This window comes from Opisthocomus hoazin, chromosome Z (assembly GCF_030867145.1).
Source record: "Opisthocomus hoazin isolate bOpiHoa1 chromosome Z, bOpiHoa1.hap1, whole genome shotgun sequence".
In the NCBI taxonomy this organism is placed as follows: domain Eukaryota; kingdom Metazoa; phylum Chordata; class Aves; order Opisthocomiformes; family Opisthocomidae; genus Opisthocomus; species Opisthocomus hoazin.
This window is the reverse complement of record NC_134454.1, coordinates 41,438,486-41,460,737: the sequence shown is the minus strand read 5'-3', so window position 1 is coordinate 41,460,737 and position 22,252 is coordinate 41,438,486.

The window sequence follows — 22,252 nt, the reverse complement described above, 5'->3', positions numbered from 1 at the left end:
ACTCAGTATCATTAATTTTCATAAACATTAAAATACGTGAAGCACATACTTTCAGTGGCACCATCTTCTAAATTCCAGTAAAATGAAAGTAAGTTGAATGCCTAAAATCCCGCTGGATTTATTAATACAGATTTATGAATTCAACCTGCATTCTAAATCTTTTTCTTCTTTTTTTTCCTTAATGCTGTACTCTTCACACTTTCAGAATAAAGAATATGGGATTTCTTTAAGAAACATAAGAGACATCATGAAGCCAGGAGGGGAAAACCTAGTATTTCATCAACAATCAAGAAGAAACTGTATTTTAAAATGCAGTTATTTCACAGTGCAGAAGCCTTCCTATTCGGTGCTGGAGTGCAGGTGTCACTCCAGACGTTTTGAAAGTTTATGTCTTTTTCATAGACTGCTGGCATATTCATCTGTCTTAATTTTTCTTTCAAAAGAACCAGCTAAGAAACTTGTGTCATTTCCAGCGCAGTACATCACTTTCAATCTATAGCTAGTACACTCTTTCAGCAATATGCCAGTGAAGGATGTCAGAGTCCAAGGAAAGGTTCATTTAACTTCATCCATTTTTCAGGGAAAATGGATGAAGATTATGTAAGCTACTATCAGTACTAATAACCAGACAGATAAATGCATTTTAAAAAGAGATTATAATTTCTCAGTTTGCTGTTTGCAGTGGCTGATTAACGTGGAATTTTTGTGTTTCCAGTCTGCATTCTTTCTACTTCAAAATGATTTCTTGCTGTTTTTCAGACTCAGAAAAATTCAGATTTATACAATTTGTCTAATGTTTTATCTTTTTTTGCCTTATATAAATGTTGGTAGCTTGTGAGGGAAAAAGGGTCACTGAGAATAAGCTGCACCTCTGAATAGCTTTAATGTACTGTGGTTAGACTCATTTCTCTTTTGAGATGCCCTTTAAATATCAACTGCCAAGAGCTTATAGGCTTCAAGAAGCATGAAACCATTCAAATCCCCTTTGATGTTTTTAAGATTTCTGTTTAAATGCGTATCTATAAAATCCTATTATTTGCCCTATAATATTTAGAAAACATTGAATTATTTAGTTTGACACCACAGAGCTCTCGTCCCTTGTATCACCGTCTTGCAGAATGCAACACAATTAACTCTCCAAAGCTAGGGAAAACAGTTCTCAGGATTTGGTTTCCACACTGTTACTCTGTCTTGCTGCACTTTGGTAACTTTAGATACTCATGTTTTGAAGAAAACACTTCCAATCTAAATACAGACAGCTTAAGCACTTCCAGAGTTGACCATTAATTCCAGGACTGAATTGGCCTGGTGTACCAACAGGGTAGTAAGCAGTCAAAAAGTAGTACTTGTCATTAAAATAAGATGCAAAATATCCAAACTTGAGTTACATCGTAAGAGTGAGAAAGACAACAACTTATATTAATATATATTAATAGAATTTTTATACTTAGGCTTGAAGATTTAATTGCAGTCAACTCCACTCTTTTGTTGTGGAATTAATAAAGTAACCAGCTAAGAAGGACTCCAGCGTGTGTATGTGTATAGTTATTCTAATTCTGCTGGAGTTCATGCCTGGCCTTGTAGAAATTTTGAAGTGCAAAATAGTTCAGCTTGGAATTTTGGTGCTAGAAGGAAAAAGCTGTCTTAAAAACACATCTGTAATCAGCAAGGTGGAAAGCCCTTCTGAGTAAGGACACCAGGAAAACTGCTGCTGTTGAGAGCTGTCGTGGCAGATACAGAGACAGAAAAGAGCAACAATTTCAAACATGAGATTCCACTTCTCATGAGAAAACAATTTCATGGGGGGAATCTCTTCTCTCAACACTTTCAGCTTTAGGGAGAGAGGGTTTAGGCAATAATTGAAATATGGGTTTATTAATTCAACCTCAATTCTACATCTTAGGCAAGTCATCTGCAACTTTGACAGTTGTCTTCTTATATTCATTTCATATTCTGATGAATACGAAAAAATTCTACAGTCTTGGTACTTTGTCTAAGAACTTTACAATATTTAAGCACGTAACATTTTTACTTGGGCTATCACATACTTCAAAACTGCATAATTTTCCTTAATATTTTAGGAAATCATATGTGGGGAAAGGTAGGTTATAATCAGAGAAATCTGCGTAATAGAAAATATATTGACCACATAACATAGAAAAAGATTGAATTCAGATAATACTGTTCAGTCTTCTCTAAGACTAAGTGTAGAGATACAAATAAGCACTCAGAGATATAGACTAAGTTTTGTCAAAGTCTGCCTTTCATAAGATGCTTCTAGAGTTATTTTCCTCAGGCTACCAAAAACTACAGTGGCTTTCTATGCTATTATTAATAAAAGCAAGCCTACTGTAGGTGACCCTGCTTCGGCAGGAGGGTTGGACTAGATGACCCACAGAGGTCCCTTCCAACCCCTATCATTCTGTGATTCTGTGATTCTGTGATTCTGTGATTCTGTGATTCTGTGATTCTGTGAAAAGGAAGCCATTTTGACCAATCTACTAGCCTTTCAAATTACATTACTCTTCTTGTTCTTATCTTCAATCAAAGCTAAACTTCTTTCACGATTTCTCCATTGTTCGCGAATAATGAAAACCTAGCGCTCTTTGATTTCCAAGAACCTTGTCTCCTTTTGCCTCCTTCCCTTTGCTGTATAGAATAAGTTAACTTCATGGTGTACTTCCTACTACTTTTACCTTTGCTTCCCCCAGGCTTTTAGGAAGCACTTCCAATTTCTTTATTACAGGAATGACCAAGGACCTTCTTTTTGCCTTTCTTCACCATTACAGTTATCAGACGTTCCTGGCTTCTAGCATAGGCTCCTATAGGGCAGTCATATCCTTTCTGTATAATTTCCACAAAATCGTCTAATAGCATGTGTGTTTGGTTTAGCCTGATGCTACAACATTCACCCATAGTGTAACTAGCCGTATCAAAGTCGTATAAGACTTTTTATTTAATACGAGGCAGGGCTGGCTTGTGCTGGTGCACCTTTAGCTGGCATTTTTATATCTGAAAGGTCAGGCTGGTAAAACACGTCCTTTCATAGTGTGTCTTTAAAAATTTCCTTAAAGAACAGTTCCAAATATATCCTTAAATTCTAACATCTTGTATCCGCTGTTGAAAAGAGTTCAGAAGACTATAAGTACATTTTCACAGGGTTGTTTCTCCTCCTACTTTAATTTCTTCCCAAAGGGACCCTTATGTGGCACAGTGAAGCTTTATCCTAATCCTACATGGTTTATTATCACTGGGCATTATTAATAGTTACAAACATTATAATTGTATTCCGATCATTCCACATGGTGTCTGAAGATTACATTGAAGCAGTCTTCCAAAATTAATTATTTCTATTCCATACTTACAGTTTCCTTTCCAGTGACAGAACATATTTCAGAAGTTAATTTAACAATATGTTAAATATAATGGAAAGATACAGTAGAAGCACTATTCCATGTAATTAAACAATCATGCCAATAATTAGATTTCATTTTGATGCAAAGAGAATTACAACACTTTCTTAGGCAGAATGCAAAGCTCATTTGAATCCTACCATAGTATTCTGCAAAAATCATAAATCAAACTAAGATGAAATATTCAAAAAAATATGAAATATTCAATGCAATACAGTTGAAAGGAGAAACTCTACTGTTGTGTCACATTTTGCAATTTCCTATCAGTTCATCAAATTTAGTAATAGAGACAAATTACAGCAGAATATTATGAAATCTTTGAAAAAGAAATTCATTATAATAAGCATAAGACTGAACACCTACTTTACGCACCCTGACAGGCTACAAAAGACAAATACAGTAAAGCAGAACTCTGTATGAAGACTGACACTCACCTTTAGACTCTTAGTATATATTATATATTACAAGGAAGGCTAGACTACTCATATGTCACATACTTAAGCTTTGACTGCTTCTTAAAAATATTCTTTATCTTCACCCTACAGAATTCCCAAATGCAATAGTCCAAAAAGTTCATTTTAATGTTAGTTGCTAAGAGTTCACATACTTTCCCAAAGTTCAGTCTGTCATGCACCACCCAGCACGTAGCTAAGCCACTTAACTACCCATAATAATATTTGATAATATTTTTCAGACTGACACTATGACATGATTTAGGTAACAAAGTATACTTCCTTTGGTAATTGCAGAGAAGAAGATACAGGATCAAATATCATGATTTAAGCAGAGCAAGAATGTATTAAAAGAAGACAAAACCAATAGCAGCAGAGAGAAACTATCAAGGACTTCTGTAGTTAACCAAGTTGAATTTTTCTCCTCATATATTTAGACAGAAGGAAAGGAAAAATGTGTTAATCCAGTCACAAAAGGCATGAAAGGCTGTTTTAATCCTAGTATGCCCAGTGGTATGTGAACAATGACATGTGAATGAATTTCAGAATACAAACTGAGCTGACTTCATTATAATTATGGGAAAATTATGCAAATTGTTTGCTCTAGCTGATGATTGCAGCCTCTTTGAATGGCTCTGTACATCGTCTTCACTTTCATATTAGTGACTACTTTTGTGGCTTCTGTACCATGTGATTAATTTTACAGACACTGCATAGTACACAGGAAAGTTACATTTCTGTGACAAGCCATGGTGCTGGTGTGGTTCAGTGAGACAAAATACTGCCAAAAGAGAGAAAAGAAAATCAGAGGAGAAAATAAACAGTAATATGTAGTCTAAGGATGTCCCAACCTAAAACTAACAGTTTTATAGACAGACAGGATCTGCAGAGAAGACAGAGCTCAGTGCAAGAAATTTCCATTGAGAAGTAGGAGTTAAAAAAGAAATTGGGAGGTGCTGGATATAGCAGTGTGACAGCACATCAGCTGTACAGTCTGCAGACAGTGAGGGAGAGAGGGAGGAAATCAGCACCAGAACTGGCAGAATAGAAGTATTTAAAGGAACACACAAGAGTCTGAAAGGGAGACTACATGGGAAAATTTCATGTAAGATTTCCCACAGAGAAGGGAAAAACACTCATATTTGGGGAATTAGAATATTGTGAAGAGGAAGAAGAAAAAATCTAAGGAACCAAAAAGACAAGTGTCAAGAGAATCAGTTCCTCAGGGGACACACTGAAACGCAAGCAGCTGCAGAAAAATATTTATTTGCCCTGGAAAAGTTGGGGTAGAGGAGGCAGAACATGGGACAAAGTGCTGCAGGGCAGACTCCTGCAGAGAAGTTGGTCTTCAGCAGCAGAGACTTGCAGGAGGCTCTGAAGAGCTGGGCAACACAAAGCCTCTACCGCGGTGGCCTTTGCCCTGCTGGGGTCCCAGCTGATGCAGACAGCCATTCACTGGCAGTTATGCAGCTTTGCAGAAATGAGCCGAAGTCCTCCTCCATTCCGCATATCAGACTTCTCCGTATCATTTTCCCCCAAGCATCCTAAAGGTGTCTAGTTTGACTGGTTTATTTTCCACTTTCTGGGATATCTCAGGCTCAATACTACAGGTAGTGAAGAGATGATAGTGAAATTGTTCTGTTACATCAGTCCCACCTCCAAAATAAGAAAGAAATCTAAATGCGTAATTTGAGCCCGTGGAAGCTGACCTTAGTCTAGTGTGACCTGTGCATCAAAGTACTTCCTGACATAACCAAAAAAGATGCTTTAGGTACAGAAGGTATTACTCATTGTATGGAATAATAAGAAATAATACCCTTAGAAGGGCAATTACATTTCTGAAATTGCATAACAGCAATCATTAAAGAAGTGTCACAGCAAATAGCTAAGCTTCAGTGTTAAGTTTTCCGTGATTTCCATGGAGATTTTTCTGGGTGCATAATGTTTTTGTACATTAGAACGAAATAAGTGTTTGGATGTTTTATGTGACCATCATTTTAGTTTATATTGCCTTTAATCCAAGCACTTTGGAGTGCTTTATAGCACAAAAAGAGAATAGCATATCAAATCAAATTACAACACTGCTAATTAAAAGCCCCATCAGAGAGAGATTAAAAAAGGCCAAACATGGCACTTCTTAATCATTCATTACCTAAAAAAAATATTAATAGCATTGATGTGACTTTTTTGTCAGTAATGGCTAAACAACTCAAAATATGGTCTAAAAAATGAGAAAGAAAGTTAACACTTTCACAATCATTTCCCCTGTGAAGCACGTTTATGGATTACTTACACTGTGAACACTTCTGGTGTAAAGCTAAGACTTTTTTGCAACTCAGTGCAACATCTAGCAGCTACACTACTTTCTAATATGCAAGAGAATCGCCAGAGGAGTTCTATCAAATAGCTAATAAAAAACATTGTTTACAAACTAGAAGCACTCCTGTGAGGTAGTCAAGACTGAGTTATGGAAGAGATCCTTAATTATACAGAGCTTTATGAACAGCAGGCAGGAAGCACATCAGAGAGAGGAAGGTATTCATAAAACTAATAGCAGTGTGTAGTTTTATGTTTGAAAAGAGGGACACATGAGGAAGTGAGACACAATTTGATGCGGCTCTTCAAAGAGTCCAGAACTACTACAGAGCTGGTAGCACTTTTTGGTCTACTGTCATGCTTTAATGATCTCCAGCACTAAAGAAAGTTACAGGAACCAAGGTAACACAATTGTCTCAGGGCTTTTTTTATCACAGTTAATTGTATTTACCATTATATGCAGTTAAGGAGACCTTTCTAAATCTTTCAGGTACTCTGCCCACATACTAAACTCTGACACGCAGCAGGAAGGAATTTTAGATTCCCTGCATAGCTGCAATTATGTATTTTTTTACATTTATTTACCCCTGCAAAAGTCTCGTCCAGATTAAAACAGTTTTAAAATCCAACAAGAATATACCTCATCTTTGAAGTATATCACAAATACAAAACTTGCTAGAAGTTTTTTTTTTTCATTACCCAATCTCTTAATTTCAGCTTTTGACCTGAGAGTGTCATGGACAGTTCACAAGTTTCTTTTCCTTACAAGTGATTACAAGTGATTCAGGACTAAAGAACTTGAAAGAGTCATTATGTTTTTTCCAATGTACATGCAAATATAGGTATTTGCTAGTTTTGTCAAAGCTTTTACTAACTTAAATTTATGTTCACAGAATCACAGAATCACAGAATGGTAGGGGTTGGAAGGGACCTCTGTGGGTCATCTAGCACAGCCCCCCTGCCGAAGCAGGGTCATCTACAGCAGGCTGCACAGGACCCCGTCCAGGCGGGTCTTGAAGATCTCCAGGGAAGGAGAGTCCACAATCTCCCTGGGCAGCCTGTTCCAGTGCTCCGTCACCCTCAGAGGGAAGAAGTTCTTCCTCATGTTCAGACGGAACTTCCTGTGCCTCAGTTTGTGCCCATTGCCCCTTGTCCTGTCACTGGGCACCACTGAAAAGAGCTTGGCCCCATCCTTCTGACACCCACCCTTCAGATATTTGTAAGCATTTATAAAGTCCCCTCACAGACTTCTCTTCTTCAGGCTGAACAAGCCCAGTTCCCTCAACCTCTCCTCATAGGAGAGATGCTCCAGTTCCCTCGTCATCCTCGTAGCCCTCCGCTGGACTCTCTCCAGTAGCTCTTCATCTTTATTGAAATGGGGAGCCCAGAACCGGACACAGTACTCCAAATGAGGCCTCACCAGGGCAGTGTAGAGGGGAAGGAGAACCTCCCTCGACCTGCTGGCCACACTCTTCTTGATGCACCCCAGGATCCCATTGGCCTTATTGGCAGCCAGGGCATGCTGCTGGCTCATGGTTAACCTGTCGTCCACCAGGACACCCAGGTCCCTCTCCACAGAGATGCTCTCCAGCAGGTCCACCCCAAGCCTGTACTGATGCATGGGGTTGTTCCTCCCAAGCTGCAGGACCCTGCATTTGCCTTTGTTGAACCTCATCAAGTTCCTTTCTGCCCAACTTTCCAGCCTATCCAGGTCACGCTGAATGGCAGCACAGCCTTCCGGTGTGTCTACCACTCCTCCCAGTTTTGTGTCATCAGCAAACTTGCGGAGGGTACATTCTAACTCTTCATCCAGGTCGTTGATGAAGTTAAACAAGACTGGGCCCAGTACTGACCCCTGAGGGACACCGCTAGTTACCAGCCTCCAACTAGACTCAGAGCCGCTGATGACAACCCTCTGAGTTCTGCCATTCAGCCAGTTCTCAATCCACTTCACCGACCACTCATCCAGCCCACACTTCCTCAGCTTCCCTAGGAGGATATCATGGGAGACTGTGTTGAAGGCCTTGTTGAAGTCGAGGTAGACAACATCCACGGCTCTCCCTTCATCTACCCAGCCAGTCATGTCATCGTAGAAAGCTATTAGATTGGTCAGGCATGATTTCCCTTTGGTGAATCCATGCTGACTAGTCCTGATAACCTTCTTTTCTTCCACTTGCTTCATGATGGCTTTCAGGATAAGCTGCTCCATCACCTTTCCCGGGATGGAGGTGAGGCTGACCGGCCTGTAGTTCCCTGGGTCCTCCTTCTTGCCCTTTTTGAAGATTGGAGTGACACTGGCCTTTCTCCAGTCCTTGGGCACCTCTCCTGTCCACCAGGACTTCTCAAAGATGATGGAGAGTGGCTCAGCAATGACATTCGCCAGCTCTCTCAGCACTCACCGGTGCATTCCATCGGGGCCCATGGATTTGTGGACATCCAGATCGCTTAAGCAATCCCTCACACAGTCCTCCTCTACCAAAGGAAAGTCATCCTCTCTGTAGGATTCTTCTCTTACCTCTGGGGCCTGGGATTCCTGAGGGCCAGTCTTAGCACTGAAGACTGAAGCAAAGAAGGCATTCAGTAGCTCTGCCTTCTCTGCATCCTCCGTTACCAGGACACCCGCCTCATTCAGCAGCAGCCCCACATTGTCCCTAGCCTTCCTTTTGCTGCTGATGTAGTTGAAGAAGCCCTTCTTGTTGTTTTTGACATCCCTTGCCAGCTTCAATTCCAGGTGGGCCTTGGCCTTCCTCGTTCCATCCCTGCACGCTCTGACCATGTTCCTGTACTCTTCCCAAGTGGCCTGTCCCTTTTTCCACATTCCATGGACCTTCGTCTTCCACCTGATCTCCGCTAGAAGCTCCTTCTTCAACCATGCAGGTCTCCTGCCTCCTTTGCTCGATTTCTTTCTCAAGGGGATGCATTGCTCCTGAGCATGGAGGAGTTGTCGTTTAAAGAGCAACCCGCACTCATGGACCCCCCTGTCTTCGAGAGCCCTGTCCCATGGGATTCCTCCCAGTATCTCCTTGAAGAGGGCAAAGTCAGCCCTCCTGAGGTCCAAGGTTTTGATCCTGCTTATCGCCCTGCTTCCTCCACGCAGGGTGCTGAACTCCACCACTTCATGGTCACTGCAGCCGAGTCTACCTCCGACCTTCACATCCTCCACCAGTCCCTCCTTGTTTGTTAATACAAGGTCCAGCAGCGCGCCTTTCCTTGTTGGTTCCTCCACCACCTGCATCAGAAAGTTATCATCGATGCTCTGTAGGAACCTCCTGAATTGCGCCTGCCTAGCTGTATGGTCTTCCCAGCTGATGTCAGGGTGGTTGAAGTCCCCCATGAGACCCAGGGCCTGTGACTGTGAGGCTGCTTGCAGTTGCCTGTAGAAGGCCTCATCAACCTCCTCCTCCTGGTCAGGTGGCCTGTAGTACACACCCACCGTAATGTCACCCTTATGAGCCTGTCCCTTAATTCTAACCCACAAGCTTTCAACTCGTTCCTCATTTGCCCCCAGGCCAAGCTCAATGTATTCCAGTTGCTCCCTCACATATAGAGCAACTCCCCCACCTCTCCTTGTTGGCCTGTCTTTCCTAAAGAGTCTGTAGCCATCTATGACAGCATGCCAGTCATGCGAGTTGTCCCACCACATTTCTGTGATGGCGACCAAGTCATAGCCATCCTGCTGTATAATGGCTTCCAGCTCCTCCTGTTTATTGCCCATGCTACGTGCGTTGGTGTAGACACACTTGAGCTGGGCTGTCAATCTCACCCCTGGCCTTGGCATGCCAAGCCTGGGCTCATCCCTAGTGAGCTGGGCAATATCCCCTCCCCCCTTCGAACCTAGTTTAAAGCCCTCTCAATGAGCCCCACCAGCTCGTGGCCAAGAATTCTTTTCCCCCTTTGAGATAGCTGCGATCCACCTGTTGCCAGCAGGCCTGGTGCTGTGTACACCTCCTCATGATCAAAGATGCCAAAATTTGACTGATGGCACCAGTCCCTGAGCCACCTGTTAACCAGGTGAGTTTTCCTGCCCCTTTCAGTGCTGTTCCCTGTCACTGATGGGATGGAGGAAAACACCACCTGTGCCCCTGATCCCTCAACCAGTCGCCCCAGCGCCCTGAAGTCCCTTTTGATGGCCTTGGGACTTCTTTCTGCTCTCTCGTCCCCGCCAACCTGCATTACCAAGAGGGGGTAGTAATCAGAAGGCTGCACCAGACCAGGGAGTTTCTTAGCAACATCCCTAACCCGGGCCCCAGGGAGGCAGTAGACTTCCCTGTGGGATGGGTCCGGTCGGCACATCAGGCCCTCTGTTCCCCTCAGAAGGGAATCACCTATGACAATGACCCTTCTTTTTTTCTTAGCTGAGGCAGTCGTAATTCTTGGGGCTGACTGACTCGTTCTAGGCAACCCCCTGGATGGAGCTTCACCTTCACCCACATCCTCTGTGGCCGGTCCCTCACATTCCAGAGCCCCATATCTGTCGCTTAAGGGCAACTGGACAGGTGAGGGAGGCCAGGGGGAGATTCACTTGCCACCCCGAGCAGGGACCTGTTTCCATTCCCCCCCTCTCTTAGGTCCCCTCCTTCTGCTCGGTGGCAAGAGGGTAGGGGGTCCTCTGCTTTCTGTGGAACTGACGCCTGCTGCCTCTGCCTCAGGGAGGGCAGGGTGCTGCTCCACCAGTCGATCTCCCTCTCACACTCCCGGATGCTCCTCAACCTCTCCACTTCCTCCTCCAGCTCTGCCACCAGGCTGAGTAGGTCATTCACCTGCTCACACCGAACACAGCAGTTGTCTCTGCTGTCTGCCGGTACGAGTGCCAGGCTCAGGCACTCCCTGCGGCTAGAGACCTGGACACCCGTGTTCTTGCATGGAGCCTCTGTCTGGGTCCCCACACTCCTTCTAGCAAGAGCTTTACCACGGGTGGTAACCACGGCTAGAATATCTCCTGGATAGGCAATGACCACTGCTTGAGTTGCCGGGAGGGGCGGCTGCACCCTTGCCCAGTCGCCTTCCCTGCTCACCCTGCCTGCGCGAACTGCCGCGCCGCTTCCGGGCTGCTGTGCCGGCTCTGTTTGCCGGCTCTGTTTGCCGGCTCTGTTCGCCCGCGCTCCCTGGGGGCTGCTCTTATCCGTGAGGGGGTTTGGCCGCTGTCACACTCGACTCCGCCCCCGCTGAGTCAGAGCTGCCGCTCCTTGGCACCTCCCGCTTTCCCGCTCGGGGCGGGGGCTGGGGTCTCCTCTCTCTCTCTCTCGGCGCTTTTTGCCACCTCGCAGCTGCAGTTTTGCCACTGGAGAAAGGGTCCCTCGGCGCGAGCCTCTGCTCCAGAGCCCTTCACCTTCAGTAGCTTCAACTGTACTGTTGTACAGTTTAGATGAATAATAACACAAGCAAAGTGGTAAAACTTCCCAGTGTGACAGCACTAAAACGAAAATACTCAGGGGCTATAATATGATCATGACCAAGGTATGGCTGACCCCTACTAAGAATCAGTACAATCGAACATAAGAAATAAAAGTGGTATGGCAATACCCAGATTACAGATCATAAACCTGGTAATTACGAACAATAAGCACTCAAATAAATCATCTCTTCACCTGGAAGAAAACACAGTTCCATCAAAACTAACATCCTATGATGATGCAAATGACTTCTTAACGTAACGATTGCAGCAGATTTCTGCCAGTATTGAGTTTAGTGAAATGCAGCAAATTTATATGCTCACTCTAACTGAAACAATAGTTTATTAGAAAATGTGTTTCATATGAACCACTTTCCCATATTCATAGAGAAATATATCATTTTCATTCTCTGAAATTGCTTTAAATGTTAACAGCTATTGGAGTTTAATTTCCAAAGAAACTCTTACATTAGAGGAGATATGAAGCAAAGGAAGAAAAATGTGGTACTGGGCATTAAGTGGTGTCCCCAAGCAAGTCATCTTCCAGCTCATCTGGTTTTTATTAGCAATCTCCACTATGTAGCCACAGTTCTAGCCCATAACTTTAACAACTTCTCAGTTTGTGCCTACTCCTCTTCTGTCCCTAATGGCTGCAAAAACAGAAGAATGTCATACTCTCTAACAGTTTGGTCATGACCCTGTTGCTCCATTGTACTACTTTTATCACAACCTTTAGCAAACTATATTACGGGAAAAAAAGTAAGTGTTACTCTCTATTAATACAAAGTGTAAACTGAAACTGTAACTCTCTGGGACCAAAGAAACCTCCTCAATCATCCTAAGAAACCATACAAAGAATTAGTCAGTACCTTAAACACTTACTGTCTTCCTTATCAGAAAAAGCAATAAACTGTATGCTCTTAGGAGTCAGGCTTCTACAAAAAGGAGAATTAAACATAGATCTCTTCCCTTTTTCTTACCATGTCTGATTTTTTTTTCTTTGTAGTAAATGAAAGGTTTGAAACACCAGTACTCACCTGAAATCTCAGAGAAGAGCACTACCTAAGCATCAATACCAACTTTTGTTAAAATTAATTTCAGCTTTAATCTGATATAATGGAAGCTATAGGTCATTGGCACACATATTCAACAACTGTGACATGTTTCACACAGTCTTGGTCAGAATGAGTCATGTCAGTGAAAACTGCCCTTTTTACATCTATCTGCAAAACCACAAAAGACTGCAGAAAGGAAATTATGTGATGTTTTATACCGATCATCTTAAAGGCGTTAATAACTTTTGGAGTCATTGTGGAACCAGGGTTCATCAATCCTCATCAATTTCAGCTCTAAAGCACCCTCAGGTTTGAACCGACAAAAGCAAGAGGCTGGCTCAGCAAGAAAGATCTTGCAGGAAAAGAGTCTGAATGTCTATATTTGAAGAGCAGTGCTGCATTGGCATGCTATAGACTATGATACAGACAGTGAGAAATTAGTAGTCAGTAGACCGAGGTTTGGCACAGCCTGGAGGCACCAAGTTGCAGGAATGGAGGTGGAGGGAAAAGATAACCTACCCATGCTCAAATAAAGCATGAAACTGCCACACAAAATTCCCTAAAATGGGCAACAGAGAGCTAGCTGGCTGCAGTACTTGGCGGCATCTCACAAAAAGCAGCATTAGGCCACTCCCCTCTGCCTAGGAGCTCCGGCAGCCTTTACTTATGTGTCTCTCTCTTTGACCTGAGGCAAAATGTTTCTGCACAACTCCTGAGCTCAACAGAGCATAGCTAAGGTCAGGATTGTAAAAGGTCATACTTAAGAGATTTTGAAATGTGCATAGCATTCAACACTAGCTCAATTAAAAATTGTTCAGTTCTAGAGATATTTCCAACTCATCATCCAGAGGAACAATGCCAGCAAAGAGAGTGAATAGGTCTAATAGCCCAGGGTACTTTGCAGAACTTCTAATGCTGGGAACACAAGAGACGAACTGGCTTTCAGTGGTTGTTTGCAGACGTCATTTGCCTTCCTGTTTGACCAATTACCCTGGAAATAGGAAGAGAAATAAAATGTTATGTAAAGATTTTTAAGAACTTCAATGATTTCGGACTTTTCAAAGTTGCCTAGCATACTTTCTCTAAATTATTTCTAAACAATTTTCATATTATCCAACACAAATAAGCTCAAAATGGCCGTGGAAATGGTCTTTTATCAGAAACCACGGTCATAAATTACCCGGCTCTACATACCATCTTTAGAGACAGCACAGGGGGAGAAAGTAAGAAGCAGTAACATTCTTCTTTTTTTTATTTTTCTTAAGCTGTCCAGATTCTTCTCTCTGTCATGTTTTCACAGTGCAGTGACTGTCTTAACTTAGAATCATAGCATCATAGAATTATTAAGGTTGGAAAAGACCTCTCAGATCATCAAGGCCAACCCTCAACCCAACACCATCATGCCTGTTAAACCATGTCCCGAAGTGCCATATCTGCACGGTTTTTTAACACCTCCAGGGATGGGGACTCAACCGCCCCCCTGGGCAGCCTGGTCCAATGCCTGGCCATTCTTTCAGTAGAGAAATTTTTCCTAATATCTAATCTAAACCTCCCCTGACGCAATTTGAGGCCATTGCCTCTCATCCTATCGCTAGCTACTGGGGAGAAGAGACCGACACCTGCCTCACTACAACCTCCTTTCAGGTAGACACAGAGAGCAATAAGGTCCCCCTTCAGCTTCCCTTTCTCAAGACCAAACAAACCCAGCTCCCTCAGCCGCTTCTCGTAAGACTTGTTCTCTAGACCCCTCACCAGCCTCGTTGCCCTTCTCTGGACATGCTCCAGCACCTCAATGTCCTTCTTGTAGTGAGGGGCCCAAAACTGAACACAGTACTCCAGATGCAGCCTCACCAGCGCCAAGTACAGGGGCACGATCACCTCCCTGCTCCTGCTGGCCACAGTATTCCTGATAGAAACCAGGATGCCGTTGGCCTTCTTGGCCACCTGGGCACACTGCTGGCTCATGTTCAACCAGCTGTCAACCAACAGCCCCAAGATCTTTTTCTACTGGGCAGCTTTCCAGCCGCTCCTCCCCAAGCCTGTAAGGTTGCCTGGGGTGGTTGTGGCCCAAGTGCAGGACCTGGCACGTGGCCTTGTTGAACCTCTTGGTTGAATACACTTGGTCTTGGCCCATCGATCCAGTCTATCCAGATCCCTCTGCAGAGCCTTTCTACCTTCGAGCAGATCGACACTCCCACCCATCTTGGTGTCATCTGCAGACTTACTGAGGGAGCACTCTATCCCCTCATCCAGGTCATTGATAAAGATGTTAAACATAACCGGACCCAGAACTGAGCCCTGGGGAACACCAGTCGTGACCAACTTCCAGAGAGTTGTACTAATGCTGAAATTACTCTACAAAGTAGAAAATCAGACCCATCTTCAACAAAAATGACTGGAACGAAAAAAGCCACTTTCATTTTACTAAAGTATGGCAGTCTAAAATTGTTACAAAGTGATAAAAACTTCTTGCCAGTTAGAAGCCATGATATATGTTTAGAGATTAACTTTAATTAAAGCTGGCCTTTTGGAGCGTACTGTAGCCAACATTCATCTTGATGAAAAGTGTAACTTTGAGGTTAGTTTGTTATTAACAATGTATCCAGCGAGGGTTACCCTTTTTTACTTTTCTTTTTTTGGATTTGTTTTTTTTTTTTTTTTTTTTTTTTCCATTTATGTGCTGTTGTTATCTGCACACAAATGACAAGTTTGTTCCAATTCTTTATCACTCCGAAGTGTCTGGCAATCTTTTACTTTGATATTTCTTTGGAGAAGAAGACCGCTTAATTGAGACTCATTTCCTGCACATGTTCTAATGCAAAGAATATTTCAAATGGACTGTAGCTATTTGTTAACACTTAAGTCATACGCTTCTTGCCTCTTTGATTGTGCAGAATCTTAGGGCACAAGCACTTTAGTGTACACATACAAATGTGATTTTCTCCTTCCATGTATGTACACAGAAGTGTAAATGTTTCTGTATAAATATATAATACAAAGGTACTGTAAGGGAGGGAAATTCTCTTGGATTCGGCTACACCTAGGACACCAGACAGCAGGCATCCCTATAGCTATCTACCCACAGTATGGACTCAGGGAAATTAGGTCTCACTTCAAACCATTTCTAGATATGATACCTTCAGGATGATGCAGACACATTTGGCTATGGCTGAGCCACAGGAAAAGTGATTACTCTTTGCTTGGAAAATCTGAACATAGGACACACTGATATACATGGGTGAGCAGCTTAATCTAGCACAGAGTATCTACTACTCCCATGTCTCTAACCAACTCATTTGAAATTCAGAAGAAGAGTATTAAACTAGAGATCGTATCTGAAGGCCCTGCAGTGAAAGTCTTCATTCTGCCCTCAGAAACACTGACATCACAGTCCTCATACACAACAGCAGAGTCTTCCCAATCAGTCCAGCTCAGCAGGTCATCACCCTTCTTGGCTGCCAGGATAACACCAATGGCTGACCCCTGTGCAAAGATACAGCATTGATTGCATCCCTCTGCCCATTCTGATTTTAGCAATACACTGTAAACAGATGGCTTATGTGCCATGTGGCACAACTACAGCTTCATTTCTTCCAGGTTTTTATACTTCTATTAGCTGTTCTGTGACTCCTTTTGCAAAGGCAAGCATCAGATAACTATAATGATAATTCTTCTGCTCTTTGCTACGGTCTCTAGTGGTCACTTAATGATTTGGCTAATGCACATTATAACATACAAATAAGACTATAAAATACATCTGTAATGTATTTAGTAAAGCCCTGGGTAAAAGCAATTTTGTACAATTAAAAATAATTTTGTTTAAGTAAACTTTAAAAAACAGTATAATTTTCTTAGGGAACAGAGAATCTTAGAAATAACATGTTTCACTTTTGTTTTTTGTGGTGACCATAAGTTGATCTCGGGGAGAAATGATTGAAATTCTACTACTGTGCTTTAATATCACATCAAATCAACATGCAATCTTCATTTAAAAATAAATAAAAAAAAGAAGACAAAAAGTCAACTACTCAAATAGACGATAGTTGCAAGCAGCTCCCAACAGCAAATGCCAAGTCAAAAGAAGTCATCCACATCACAGAGAAACTAGAAAGGCATCTCTATAGGAGGTCATGGGCAATATCTCTGAATCTTAGCAGCTGTTCTGCAGTGAGACCCTGTTTCAACAAAAATGACAAGTGCTTGTCCTGCTATGGCCGCAGCGACATCCCCAGCTAGTGCACATAGTTCTGGCAATAACTCTTAACCACAATGTAAAGCCTCTTTGATCTTCACTACTATACTCACCAACGTACATAACAAACCAAGAGCATTTTAGCCACAGCACATTCACACCTGCATCTCTTGCAATTGCAGAGAGACATTCTACTCCGATGTCCTGTATTAATATGACATTCCTATTCCTTAACCAAAAACTTTGACCCAGTTTGGTCAGTTGCTGCTGAAAACCTGATCACACCAAAGGTGTAATGATATCTGAAATTTCCTGTTAAATTTCATCTTTGCACTGACTATCATGCTGGTTAAACTTATTTTGAAATCACTCAAACTACCTGTCTTCATGAACAAATTCACAGCAACCGAGAAAACAAATGTTGGGATATCTACTTTTTACATTCACTAAGCTAAGATATTCTTGATTAATTTAAAAATCCAGTACAAATCCTCCCTTCTTTCTGTATCTGAATGAATTGCTAGAAAACTTTACTTAGATCATCAGCTATGAAAAGCCTTCAGTAACAGTTTTTATACTGTAAGCAGTAAAAAAACCCTGCATGTTTAAACATAAGTAAACAGTACTCTGTCAATAGCTTTAAATAAAACATGATTATTCACTGCTGTTTTGAAAGCTGTTCATTTTCTCAAGAGAAGAATGCCGTAAGTGTTTATAGTCAGAAACATGTATTAGAGTGTCTTATGCTAAAAAGTATGTAGATTGCACTAACCAATAATCATAACTGATTTGGCAATTAGCGACTAAATTGCTAATTATATGACACCACATTTGCATAGAAATCTTAGCTGCACCACTACAAAGACTGATTGGGCTAATTTCCCCACTCAGATTTGATCCTTTCATTCACATTCAGAGTGGGCATTAGCTTAACCCTACAAAGACTGTTAGTATAGGATCTGTAAGATATAAACAGTATTTTTACCCAAGGCTTTGTTTAATCTGTGAATTCCTATACTAATAGCTGTACAAATATAATGAATTCTAAGGAGGAAACTGGTTCCTATTTCATACATGAAAAAAAGGCTGATGATCTATGTTGTCTATGTCTACACAAATTTGCTTTTCATATGGGGTTCTGGAATCAGCAGCGCATATCTTTTCATTCATTAAACCCATCCAGGGACAGCTGACACCATAACAGAGTCTACATGTTCTGCTTTTGTGGCTAGATTAAAATTTATAAATATTCCTGATGATCTTTTAGAAGTCAAAGCAATTCACACGCACCCACAGATTTAGGAATGAAAAACTCTTAGGAAAGACCAAGCTCATAGGAAAGTCAGTTTGTAACATTGGTTATGAACTTGGCAAAGGTTTTCATACACTGGGACAATAATGGATACAGGCAGAGTGATGCAATTTATGAGCACTTTAGCTGTGTGTTAGTTCGGAACAGAACAGCCATGGCTATTTGCCTCATTAACATTTACTTTCTCCGTGCAAGACCAGAATAATCTTCAGTTCAGGACCTGAGTTCTTTTTACATTATCAAAGCACTGTATAGAGTGCTAAAATCCTTGACATTTGGTCATCTGGAAATACTAGGTCAACATCTACATTCAGCCACTTCTGTTGATCGAATTTTTTCAGAGGAGCAGAGATCAACTGCCAGATTTAAGTTCTGAAACTCTTACAGGAATCTTCATAAACACTTTTGGAGGCCAAAGGCTATTACGTAGACATTCACTCCCTGTTCTGTAGTAATTTTGGTATTTACAAACAGAGGAGAAGACCTGCCTTTGGCCAAAGAGCAGCATTGATATGATTTATATTTGCAAAGCTAAAATAATTTTCTTTCATCATAATCTTTGGATATAAGCCTGACTTGTAGCGATAGTTTCATCAGTCCAAACTGGATTAAAAATATAGACAGCTTTCAGAAACATGAAGTCAAGGTGATATAACTGTTTAACTTTTCCAACTATGGGAGCAATTCATGGTTTATCATAAATAACGTAAAGGTGGAATGAAAAGCTTTCCATAGCAGTCTTTTTTCTAGAGAAGTCTAGCAGAGATTACTAGTCCTGCTGTAAACTCCATCACAGGAAGAAAACATACAAAAAATACAAGTGTATAGATGTATATACATAACACATACATATACATACATAAGCAATTCTTGCAAGCTCTTTGTTGATAGCAATGTTGCAGTTGCCAAGATCACCCACTTTCCTTTTTTTCCTTTTTTTTTTTTTTTTAACTCATCCCTCTACTCTGTCAACTTCCCTTTCTCACTCACAGCTGATTCTAGATTTCTTTCCTCAGCTATGGGGCTCCTCCAGCTCTACTTGATTTGATATATTTCTTCTTAAAATGGTGTCAGATCAGGCACTGTTCCTTATGCTGCCCCAGTAGCAACAACTTTCACAGGCTGTTACTGGGATGGTCTCAGCCTTATGGCACACTCCCAACAATCAGAAACTTTTCTGCAAACTGATGTCCCATTTTAACACTTCATCCTCCCAGCGCCAAAATGAAGCTATATTCTGCTGTGATATGTACAAAAATCCATTGTCACTTATGGAAGTAGCTGTGGCAGATTCATTTTTATTTAGCTGTATGAAAAATGCTTCTCAAAGGTTTGTTTTGGTGCATACAGTTTCTTATACGATTTTGCTGGTTTAATGTTCCGTTCATCCTCTCCCACTATCCATTTTACTCATTTGTTACAACTTCAAATTTACAATTAAGGTCCTTGGAGTAGTAATTTTGTCTAGCTATACTCTTGTTCAATGTGGACTAAATCTTTATTTAAGCCTAGACACCACTACAATAGAAGCACGCAAAAAGCAGCATGACATCAAAGCTCTGTTCTGATTTCTCGCGAGAATGATTGTTAAATTGATCACGAAACGCTGAATGATTTTTATGTCTTTCTGGCAATGCTATGAGTCATCCTTTTGTTCTCTTTTCATCCTTTTCTTTGACGACCTACCTTGGCCACCTTGTATCCAAGAGCAGTAATTCACGCCTGTAGTGAATCACCATCCAGGATTTAGACGTTTCCGATGAGTCATACTTAACCTTATAGGAAGTAGAACACTTAGACTACATAAATTGTGCACTTTAACTTTGGCATGTTTAGACGTCCATGACTGGAAAACAAAATTGTATATTTCAGTGGCAGAAGTAAAATAATATGTTGAACAATAGTCTCTACTATTAAACTCTGAATAAGCAAATCCAAATTTTTGTTCATTTAAAAAACATTGGTCAAAGTATACAGGAGAGAGAGCTGCCTTACGAAATTTTCTCCATCACTGCAATCATGGGCTTAAGAATCTTCTGAGCAACTACTTTTAACATCATGTTCCCCAGCTGTAAAGCCTCATAATATCAAAAACTCCCATTTACAAAAGAACAGAATTCATATCCAGACATTCAGCATCAGTTAAAGGACTGTATTTCAGAAATTAGGCACACTCATATCCACTCTTCAGGAAAATTTATTGTATTTCTTTCCTTTCATCTGCTCTTCTTTGCACAATATTATCCAATATTAAGTATCTGCCTTCTGTTAAAGAAATTCCTTGGGAGGAACTGGCATTCATAATCAGCATTCACTCCTATATGCCTGCACAGACCACCCTTAGTTAATGGGAAAGCAGGGGTGTCTTTCTCAGGTTTAATTTCCATTCTTATTTAAGAAAGGAATTAGCTCTTCAGAATGGTGTCAAAGAGACTGAAATGAGCAAATCGAGCAAAATAAAACATCAGCGTTTTCAGGGAGTATGTTGTCAAAGTAAAGTGAAGTAAAATAAAGTTGGCTCCTAAGGGTGTGCTGGGGAGATATTAATCTGAAGATATACCCCTACACAGCAAATTCAGACTCTACCCTTGATTTGCCAGAAGGAGGACTCTGGCTGCTCCAAGTGCCTCCTGAAATTTGCCATAAGTGACTTCCTGATGAACACTCCTTCTCCAGCAGTGAGCACAGCACCAGTGAGATTCTACCTATATTCTCACTCACTATTGTTGAGACAGGGAAAACTAAGGAAAATTGCTTAGTTATGTGGCAGAAAGAAGGTGATAAAACACACAACAGTGTTTTTTACCTTCATCTTCCATGAAGGGCAGGTAAGTTTTAGTTTAGTTGGTTATAATAAAACTTAAACTGTATTAAAGGGCATTACTTAAGGTATTAGTGATAACAGTGACGTGCAATGACCTTAAAATACAGCTTTCTTCCTTTAAATGTCTGCAGAGATGTGAAGAGAGGTCATTGGCTTTTGTGCACAAATGACTGGATACCTGGTTAACAAAGTGCAAATTAGTTAAATGTTAATGTATTTAAATGATCTCAGGTCAAAATGTGAAATATTGATCCTTGCTACATAAGACGTGTTTAACACTAGAAATGGTACACTTTCTTGTTAAGACACTGACACTAACACTGAAATGTTAGAATGTCTTAAATGCCTGGTACTTCACCTATGTGTTCAGCCACTTAATTCAGCTGAAGGAAACTTAATGCATTTGTGCTGATGTAAAACTTACAACTATAAATGTAAAAATGGACAGAGCTTGTAGGTAAACCTGATGCAAAATATTGCTGGTGCACATAACTTACAGCTACACTTTTTTTGTTTGTTTATCACAGAATCACAGAATCACAAATGGCAGGAGTTGGAAGGGACCTCTGTGGGTCATCTAGTCCAACCCCCCTGCCGAAGCAGGGTCACCTACAGCAGGCTGCACAGTACCGCATCCAGGCAGGTCTTGAATATCTCCAGAGAAGGAGAATCCACAACCTCCCTGGGCAGCCTGTTCCAGTGCTCCGTCACCCTCAGAGGGAAGAAGTTCTTCCTCATGTTCAGACGGAACTTCCTATGCTTCAGTTTGTGCCCGTTGCCCCTGGGCACCACTGAATTTTGTCTGGACCCATCCTCCTGACACCCACCCTTCAGATATTTATAAGCACTTATGAGGTCCCCTCTCAGCCTTCTATTCTTCAGGCTACACAAGCCCAGCTCCCTCAGCCTTTCCTCATAGGAGAGATGCTCCAGTCCCCTCATCATCTTCATAGCCCTCCGCTGGACTGTCTCCAGTAGCTCCTCATCTTTCTTGAACTGGGGAGCCCAGAACTGGACACAGTACTCCAGATGGGACCACTTCTTGTACATTAAAATGTACTTGGACAGAATAGCAAATAACGTCCTACTCAAAGCTGATGTAAAACAGCATGTCTGCTCAAAGGACAGAATAGTAAATAGAATTAATACGTCTGTAGTATTCCAATTCAAGTCTATAAATAATGTTAAACGTTCAGTAGATCATCACACGTTAGAATATGCATACTTTGTTGTCAGTGCGCAAGGTAATGTTTTATAATACCGTGATATTTCAACCTCAAACAGAATACAATCATC